Raw genomic sequence first — 9,127 nt, 5'->3', positions numbered from 1 at the left:
CCGCACATCACACACAAATACACCAACATGCTCAGGCACTTCATGCACACACACCATTGGGCTGGCGTGTTTATTTCCATCATAAACTAGATCGTTTTATGCATCATCATTTCATTTCTATGACAAGCATATTTCACTTTTTTCAACCTATCTCTTGGCACATTCTCCATTTGGGCAATTTTGGATTGGATGACTTCCATCATTCCCAGCCCAGCTTCTACCATTTTTGGATGGGAGGAAACACAAGAGAGGCTTCTGGGGTTCTGGTGATGTTCTACTTGTTGATCTGGGGTGTGGTTTCATAGGGGTGTTCATGGTGTGTTCTACTTCAATAAAAATATATATTAAAACATGAAGAGAAAAAAATCAATTGACCATAAATGTGAGGTCTGTTTTGCACTTTCTATTCCATTGATCTCTACGTCTATCTTTAGGCCAAAATGAGTGACTGCTGCTTCTTTGACAATTACAATTTTATCTTCACCTAGTGCTTCTCCTTGTAGATAAGATTTATTGGGATACCCTTTCAGAATTGCCCTTGCCTTCTGAGCATATCCAATCCAGAGCAAACTTCACTTCCTTAGACCTGCCCCCACACACAAATCAACCAACTAAAACCCCAATCCTAAAGTTCCTTCTTTCTAACACCCTTTCACTGAAAGACATTCCGCAGGCCCTAGTGGTGTGAGTTCCTGTGATATTAGGATTTATAAGAAGCAACATATATTTGGTCTTCATCCCTGTTCCAGGCACAGAGCTCCTAAAACCTGTGGAATTTCCCAAGTGGTGAGAGAGATCGAGGTTCTTTTGTTATGTTAATGAGATAACTTTTAGAAAATCCCTAAGTACCTAAAGTTGGGGGCTGGTTGCCAGTCTCGCCACCCACCCACAACCTTTGAAGAGAGGAGAGGGGCTGGAGGGTGAATCAATCGCTAATGGCCAATGATTTCATCAATCTCGCCTACAAAAATCCCAAAAAATTAGGCTCAGAGAGCTTCTGAGTTGGTGAATAACATGAAGATTTGGGGATAGTGATGCGCTCAAACATGGCATGGAAACTGCGGGCTCTTTCCCCATACCTCACCCTATGCATCTCTTCATCTGGCTGTAGATTCATATTCTTTAATATCTTTTATAATAAAACAGTGATCTAGTGAGTAAATGGATTACCTGAGTTCTATGAGCCAATGTAGCCAATTAATTGAACCCAAGGAGAGGGTCGTGTAAAACTTGGATTTACAACCAAATGGTCAGAAATGCAGATAACAATCTGAACTTGTGATTGGCATCTGAAGTGGGGCAGCCTTGTGGGACTGAACCCTTAACTTGTGGGATCAGACACTATCTCCAGGTAGACAGTGTCGGAGTTGAATTGAATTGTAGGATGCCCAACTGATGATGGAGAATTGTTTGGTGTGAGGAAAAAGCCACACATCACATTAGTGTCAGAATGTTACCATCATGTGGGGGATTAAGATATGAATTTATGTGTTTGAGGACACCAACTTTCAGTCCATAGCAGCATGCAGCCTAGTACTGCCCCCTTTTCTAGTACCAGAGGTTGCTCAGCACAAGCCACAGGCTCTCCAAGGCCAGTACCGATAAGGGAGTGGCTGGGTTTAAGGCTCCGCTGTCTTGAGATTTTTTTTATAATTTGATCTTTGAAGTCCGAGAGGACAATAAAACATGCTTGTGAGTAGAAGAGATACGTGCAATATTGTGCAGTATGTATGTCCTCTGTTCCTTGCCACCCTACCTGCACAGCATCAGTGATGCCCACGGGCCCAGAATTCCAGTGGGCCCATGATGTGTGGGAGTTCAGCAAGACTCAAAGTGAGTAAGAGGTAAGCTGACCCATAGAACAGGGTCAGGGGGCAGTGTGCTGACCAAGAGGCCATGCTTTCTGCCAAAACAAGAACTCATTTCCAATGATGAAGAAACCCTATCACATCCTTCCTTATTCCTAGTGCCTTCCTGCCTTAGCCAACCTCTTACACTGAAAATAACGATGGACGAGGAAAGAGAAAAATAGAGCAACCCATCTTTCCTCTGCCCTTCGGTCCTTCCTTACTGGTCAGTAAGCAGGGAGTAGAAAATGTCAGTAGGATATGTGTGTATCAAGACATGAAATAAAAACGATTGAGTTCATTTTGTGCAGCGTTTCTACCATTATGCAAAGAATGAAATCGTTATACATATATGAGCTATCAGATAAGAATTGTAGGATTTTGGAGATTCCATATATGAGTGAAATGTTCTTATATTTGCATTTAAAACTGCCATTGCACAATATAAAAATGAACAGAAAATTTATGCTAATAAGTTACATTTTAAAATTTTCTTCACTTAGAATGATATTGAATAGCACTTCTTTGAACAAAGTCCTTGTGTTTTTATTTTCTTTGTGCCCTGTAAATTATGTAAATTATATATCAGGCCTTATCCTGAACCTGTGGCCTTAGCTTCCTCATCCTTCTCAGGTCCTCCACCACCAATAGGCATAGGTGAGCTCAGGTACAGGAATGCACCTGGACCTGGAGTAAGGCATGCTGCCCAAGTATGTGGGACCTTGTGCCTTAGACAGGAACATTTATTTACATAAATGTTTGTTGAATAAATCAATGAATGAAAAGTAAAGATGTGGGTGGTAATAATCCTTCATTCATTCAACAAGCAAACTCTGACCAGTCCTTGGTCTTGGCTGGGGATATTCCTTGCAAAGGTAGACTCAACTCTAGCCCTGATTATCCCCAGATGGCATCTCGATTTCCACCAGTCTCCCCACAAACGTGCCTTGGCAGAGGCCACCAGCACCCCCTTCTTATTTTACAAGTGCAAGGTTCTGCTCAGTTCAGCTCTCCCTGACCACCCTGAGATCTGGTCCCTCCTGGTTCTCTGAAAGCCACTTGCCTCTTTATCGGAGGGGACCCTGTGGTTCTGCCCATGGCCTACACCTCTCTTGGACTTTTTCCAAGAGTCTCAACACTTTTGGGGCCATGGACCTCTTGGAGGGTCTGAGAAAAGTATGATCACTGGTGAAAGAGTATGATCAAACTCTTCTCAGAACAATGTTTTTATAAGTACAAAATATGTAAGATTAAAAAAGAATCCAATCTATTGAAATAGTTACAAAAAAATTTTTTTATAAATCAATTTGCAATATCACCATCAATGTATTGTTTTATTAACACTTAATAACAAGATATAACAGCATGCCTAATCATTACCATAATTTTAAGGACAATGGAACAAAAATGACAATCAAAATTATCTACAACTATGATGTGATATAAAAACAACTGTATTTTCTATTGGCCATGAAGTCACAGGTTCTGCTGGGATCTGTCTCTTGCATTCATAATGGAAGGAAAGACTCAGTCTTCATGAAAAGTGATTTTTAAAAGTATAAATTCTGTTATTTTTTTCCCATCCGAGTTCACAGACCCCCTGGTTGTTATTCGCAACACCCAGGGTAAGTGAACCCTACTGCCTGTTATCTGGATGAGTCGTCACTGCCAAGGTTGCAACCACCGCCTTTTGGCAGGAGAGGGCGCCAAACAGCCTGGCGTGCCCTCCGTCTGACAGGAACAGAATCGGGTAAAACCCGCAGAAATAGTTAAAGCCCGCAAGTTGTGGCTGCAGAGGCTGCGTGATTTGGGCATAACTATATTGTGAGCATAACTAAGAATACTTTTATCTAAATGACCGGCTGTGTCTTTCGAAAGATGTGTTTGAGATAAGAAATTATCCACTAGGTTTGAAGGCGTTAAGTGTCTACACACCGGCCCGCAGCTCTGTCCAGGTGAGAGGATGCGAAGCGGCGAAGCGCTGGGTGCTCACCAATTACCTTCTGGTTTTCCCTTGTTGCCTAGCATACATCTCGAGTGTCTACTCTGTTTTATTTCTCACTGCAAATTCTGGGCTTTGCCCACGCATCCTTTCACGCTTGGTTAATGGAGTGAGCACAGAAGAAATGGACTTTTTTCTGCTGCGCTTGCTTGAGGGGACATGGGTTCCTAACCAGAGGGTACGACCGCTATCCGGGGGAGAGGTGATGGTGGCAGTGGTGGTGTCTGCAGCTGCCTGAGGAGCATGCGGGCTGAAAAGCCAGGAGCATGCAGACCCCATTTCCTGAGAGGCGAGCACAACGGGGAGCTGGTTGGGGCTGGAGCTGGAGCCTGTGGACCCCGAGAGACTTTATTTATTTATTATTTATTTATTTTTTTAATAAATGGAAATGAAAGAGAAAGCCAGGTGAGAGATCTGGGCTGAAGATAAAATCCAGAGGAGTTGATCGCATTTGCGACAGTTAAACCAAAAGCTTAACGTCCATGGCGGAAAGCATTTTTAAAAGAGGGATCCTTGAGCCATAAAGGACCAGGTCCTGTGGATGCAGGTGGAGAAGGAGCCGTGTCCACTGTCCTGGGCTGATGGGCTCTTTTATACACCAAGTAGGGGGAAGAAAGACATAAGATGTTTTGGAAAAATTTGCATTGGCTACAGACAAAGAGGAAGTGGGATAAGGTAAAGCAGGGGAGGGCAGTTCTAGGATAGGTGCAGAGTCCCAAGGGAAGAAATACTTAATACTTTTGATTGGTTACAGGCAACAGCTCTGAAAGTTCACACGCGGGCAGGATGGTGGGCCCATCCAGTAGGTTGATTCATCACTCCAGCATACATTTCGGAATGTCCCCTGTTTTTTATCAGCAGAACCCCAGCTACAAACAGGCTTCCTCTCACTCCCTGGCCCACTGTAATTTAATTTAGAACATACAAGAATTTTTTTCTTGTCACAACCATGGCAGTGGGTGAATTGACCTAGGGAGAGAGTGGGCATAAGAAAAGCAGCCGCCCAGGCCCTGCAAATGGAGGGCAAGGAGGGGAGTCAGACACAAGCTTGGGAGGAGGGAGGAAACCAGATGCAGTTTCATAATTCATGTCCAGGGTACTGATGCTTCGGAAAAAGGAGGACTGAAAAGTGCTCATGGCTTTAGCGGCATGGAGGTCGCTGGCAACCATAGTGAGAGCTGTGCTGGATGATTCACTCATCACCCAACAGTGACGCCGCTGCCTTAACTCTGCCTGAAACTGGCTTATGATATGATCCAGCAACCTCACATCTGGGTAAAGAGCCAAAAGAAACATAATCAATATCTCAAAGAGATAGCCACACCCCAAAGTTCATTGCAGCATTATTCACAATAGCCAAGATATGTAAGCAACCTAGATGAATGGATAAAGAAAAGGTAATATAGATAGATGATAGATATCTAGATGATAGATAGATAGAAATATAGATAGATATATTGGAATATTATTAAGCCTTTTAAAATAAGAAAATCTTGCCATTTGTGACAACATGGATGAAACTGGAGGACATTATGCTAAGTGAAATAAGCCAGACAGAAAAGACGAATACTGTAGATTTCACTTATATGTGGAATCTAAAAAAGTCAACTCATAGAAGCAGAGTGGAATGGTGATTGTCAGGTGCTGAGGGTGAAATAAATGAAGAGAGATTCGTCAAAAGATACAAATTTTCAGTAATAAGATGAATAAATCCCTGAGACCTAATGTATAGCATGGTGAATAGAGATAATAATACTGTATTGTATACTTGAAGTTTCCAAAGAGACTAGATCTTAAGTGTTCTCACCACACACACATACACATACACACACAAGTAACTATGTGAGGTTATGGAGGTGTTAATTAGCTTGATTGTGGTGATTACTTCACAATGTATATGTATATCAAAACATCACATTGTACATTTTAAACGTATACAACTTTTACTTGTCTATCATACCTCAGTAAAGCTGGGGGTGTTTGGGGCTGGGTTACAGAGCAGCATTCTCTGCATGGTCTAGGGACACAGGAGCTAACATACAGGGAAAGCCACACAGTTAAAAAGGAAACCAATAGTGACCAGATGATTTAAGCTACTGCTCAAGGCCAGGTCAACATTTGAAAAATCAATGTAATTCACCACATCAACAAACGAAAAAGAACTATATGATCATTCCAGTAGACGTAGAAGAAGCATTCGACAAATCTAACATAGATTCTTGATTAAAGGAAAAAGATAAAAAGAAAAAAACTCTTGGCAAAGTAGGGATAGAAGTGACTTTCTCAACACTGTGAAGGATTACCATCACACTCAATGGCGAAAGACTGAAAGCTTTCCCCCAAGGATCAGGAACAAGGGTATCCGCTCGGGATGTCCACTCTCAGCACTTCTAGTCAATGTTGTACTAGAGATTCTGGCCAGTGCAACAAGGTGAGAAAAGTAATTAAAGGCATCCAGACTGGTAAGGAAAAAGTAAAATGTTCATTACTCACAATGACATGATTTCTGTGGGGGAAATCCAATGGAATCTACAAAATAAACTACTAGAACTGATAAGCGAATTTAGCAACCTTGCAAGATACAAGATCAATATGCTGAAATAGTGTTTCTACATACTAACCATAAACAATTGGAAATTGTTTTGTCTGTAAGAAATAAAAGAAACTGATGAATTCTGTTGTCTACATAAGAAACATCCAAATCCATAGGGAATTTCTATGAGTTTATTTAAGCCAAACTGACCATATATGCTGGGGAGCAATATCTCAAATGCTCTGGAGAACGACAGTTTTGCAGCTTATTTTATACATTAAAATCAAAGGAGATGGAAGGTGCATGATATCCATTTATGGTAGATTAAGTGTTGAGAGAAAGTGATGTGGGGAGATCTCCAAGGTAAGATAAAAAGCAAAATGGTGAAACACATACTTCTTTTACAAGGTGAGTACAGGATCGTTAATAATCAACATTTACAGTACATAGAGATGGGGAACAAGATAACAATGGAGGCTTCGGAAGTCTGTGCTCCGGTGCCAGCAGTTGTGCGTTCCAGGGGTAAGAAAGAAAAATCACTCTTACATTTCGAAGGTATCTTATCCTGATGCATAAGGACAATGGACAGAACTCACTCAATGTAAAGACTGACCTTTGCTAAGGAAGCTCCAAGCCTAAGATGTGACTACTTGCTATGACCTGCCCGCTTAGGAATTTGTGATCAGACTGACCTCTGTGGTTACTTTTGGTCTCTGAGTTTATCAGGCCTGCTATGTGGCCCTGCTGGGCTTGTCAGTTTCATTGCATAGCCCCTTTTTCATTCACACTATTCTCTTGCTTTGATTGGCAACTTGAGTGAAAAAACAAAAAGTTACGTGTAATTTCTGAAGAATTGTAATGAGGAAAAGTGTGCTGACACAATCCAAATTTTGCAGGCATTACAGAGTTACAACATGCCTCACAGCTGAGTGCTCATGGGTTTTTTGGAGAAACCAGAAATGACTAAATTATTTCCTTATGGGCTCAGCTTGCCTACCTAGGGCAGACCCCAGACATATACTTGTAACAGCCTCCAGCCAAGCAGCTTACCCAGTTGAAAAAAGACTCATTGTTTCAAGACTGGCAGTGAGGTTTCTCTCCTTTCTCTTTCCTTCTTTTTATAAATCCTACGTTTGCCTTTTTTCAAGAAAATCAGCCCGCTGATTGGCTCTGACATGTTCATGGACAATCTCAACAAGTGAGTCTGGGAACTATTCCTGACCCTCCATATAGCCCCTTGTTTTAAATGGTTGCAGTAATTCTTTAGACTGCCTTCTGTAGGTAAAAAGCAAAGGCACTTTTAAAGCCATCTGAAGTTTCTCAGAAGCAGCTCTGGACAACTACCCAAAAGTATGTTTAAATGAGTTTCTTTGGTTTATTTCTTAAAGGGCTACACCTCCATCACCCCCTGGGCCTGTTGCTACTGCTTTAACATTCTATGAAAGTGAGGAAAATCATGTAGAAAGAATTTATTGACATGAGAGTATAATGATTACATTTGTTGAGTATTTTTACAAAGCTAGTTAGAAAACACAATGTGAAGTGTTTTTATTAAAACAGTGCAAATGTTAAAATATGCATGAAGAGAGTCTGGAAAGCTCTAAAGCAAAATATTAACAGTATGGGTGGCATGGTGGTTAAGGAACATTTTCACTTTCTTTATACTCATTTATGCTCATCATTCTTACACCTGTCTAATTTGTTGATAGCATATATTAATGGAATAATTGTTAAGTGTCTAAAATTACAAGGAGGAAGTACCAGGGAACTGAAAGAGCAGCTGGAGGATACTGATCATGCTGCCTCTATTTCCTGGCCATCCTGCTGCAATGTGACAGCAAGCCCACTTAGCCTGCACAGCCAAGTGAAAACAGAAAGCCAGGATTGCCATACTGAAAGGAGGGCAAGCCAGTATTTTCTTTCACCCGATTTCAGTATCACTTTTTTAACAAGTTACAAAAACAGAAAGACTGAAGGAATTTAGAAAGGCTTTCTGCCGGGGGGACACTGCCGTATACGGTTGTCACGTCTCTAACCGCGGTAGGCACAATTCAAAACTGAACCCCAAGATTCCCAGCCTGGTGTTCATGCCCTGATAATCCCGTCCTCTTGAGTGAGGATGGTGGATATCACTCCCATGTTCATGTTACATTTCATGGAAGAGGTGATTTTGCAGATGTACTCAATGTCGCAGTTATTCAAAAGGGGCAGAGATAGCTATATGGAAGGCTATTAATATAATTGAGTGGAAGGTCCTGTTTTTAAAACACAAAATACTCAGTTTGAGACCATCTCTGCAGGCACCTCAGGCCTGAGACACACACACATTGGCTTCAAAACAGACAGCTATAGTAGTTATAAGAATCACCCAGCAACCTGTACCTTAAGAAACCAAGTAGCAGGATTAACTATATCAACATGTGACAGTGACTCCAGTGTGCCCTACTCTAGCACTGGTCACCCTGCCCTCTTCCAATATCCCGTTCAAAGTCAGGGCCCAGGAGACACAAACCAGGCTATTTTGATGCTCTAGTATTTGAGCCAGCCATTCAAATGAGGTTTGTGACATAAAATGACATAAAATTGAAGTTTAAAAAGAATGATTCAAATCTATATTGACGGCAAAATCACAATGAAGGAGACAGACATATCGGTGCGGGGGAAAAAATCAGCAGAAAAACAAAGTGGGATCCAGCAATTACACTTCTGGGCATTTATCCAAAGAAAACCAAAACACTAGTTTGT

This window comes from Pteropus alecto, unplaced genomic scaffold (assembly GCF_000325575.1).
Source record: "Pteropus alecto unplaced genomic scaffold, ASM32557v1 scaffold78, whole genome shotgun sequence".
Lineage (NCBI taxonomy): Eukaryota > Metazoa > Chordata > Mammalia > Chiroptera > Pteropodidae > Pteropus > Pteropus alecto.
The sequence above is the reverse complement of the archived record's forward strand: the minus strand, read 5'-3'. Positions refer to the sequence as shown.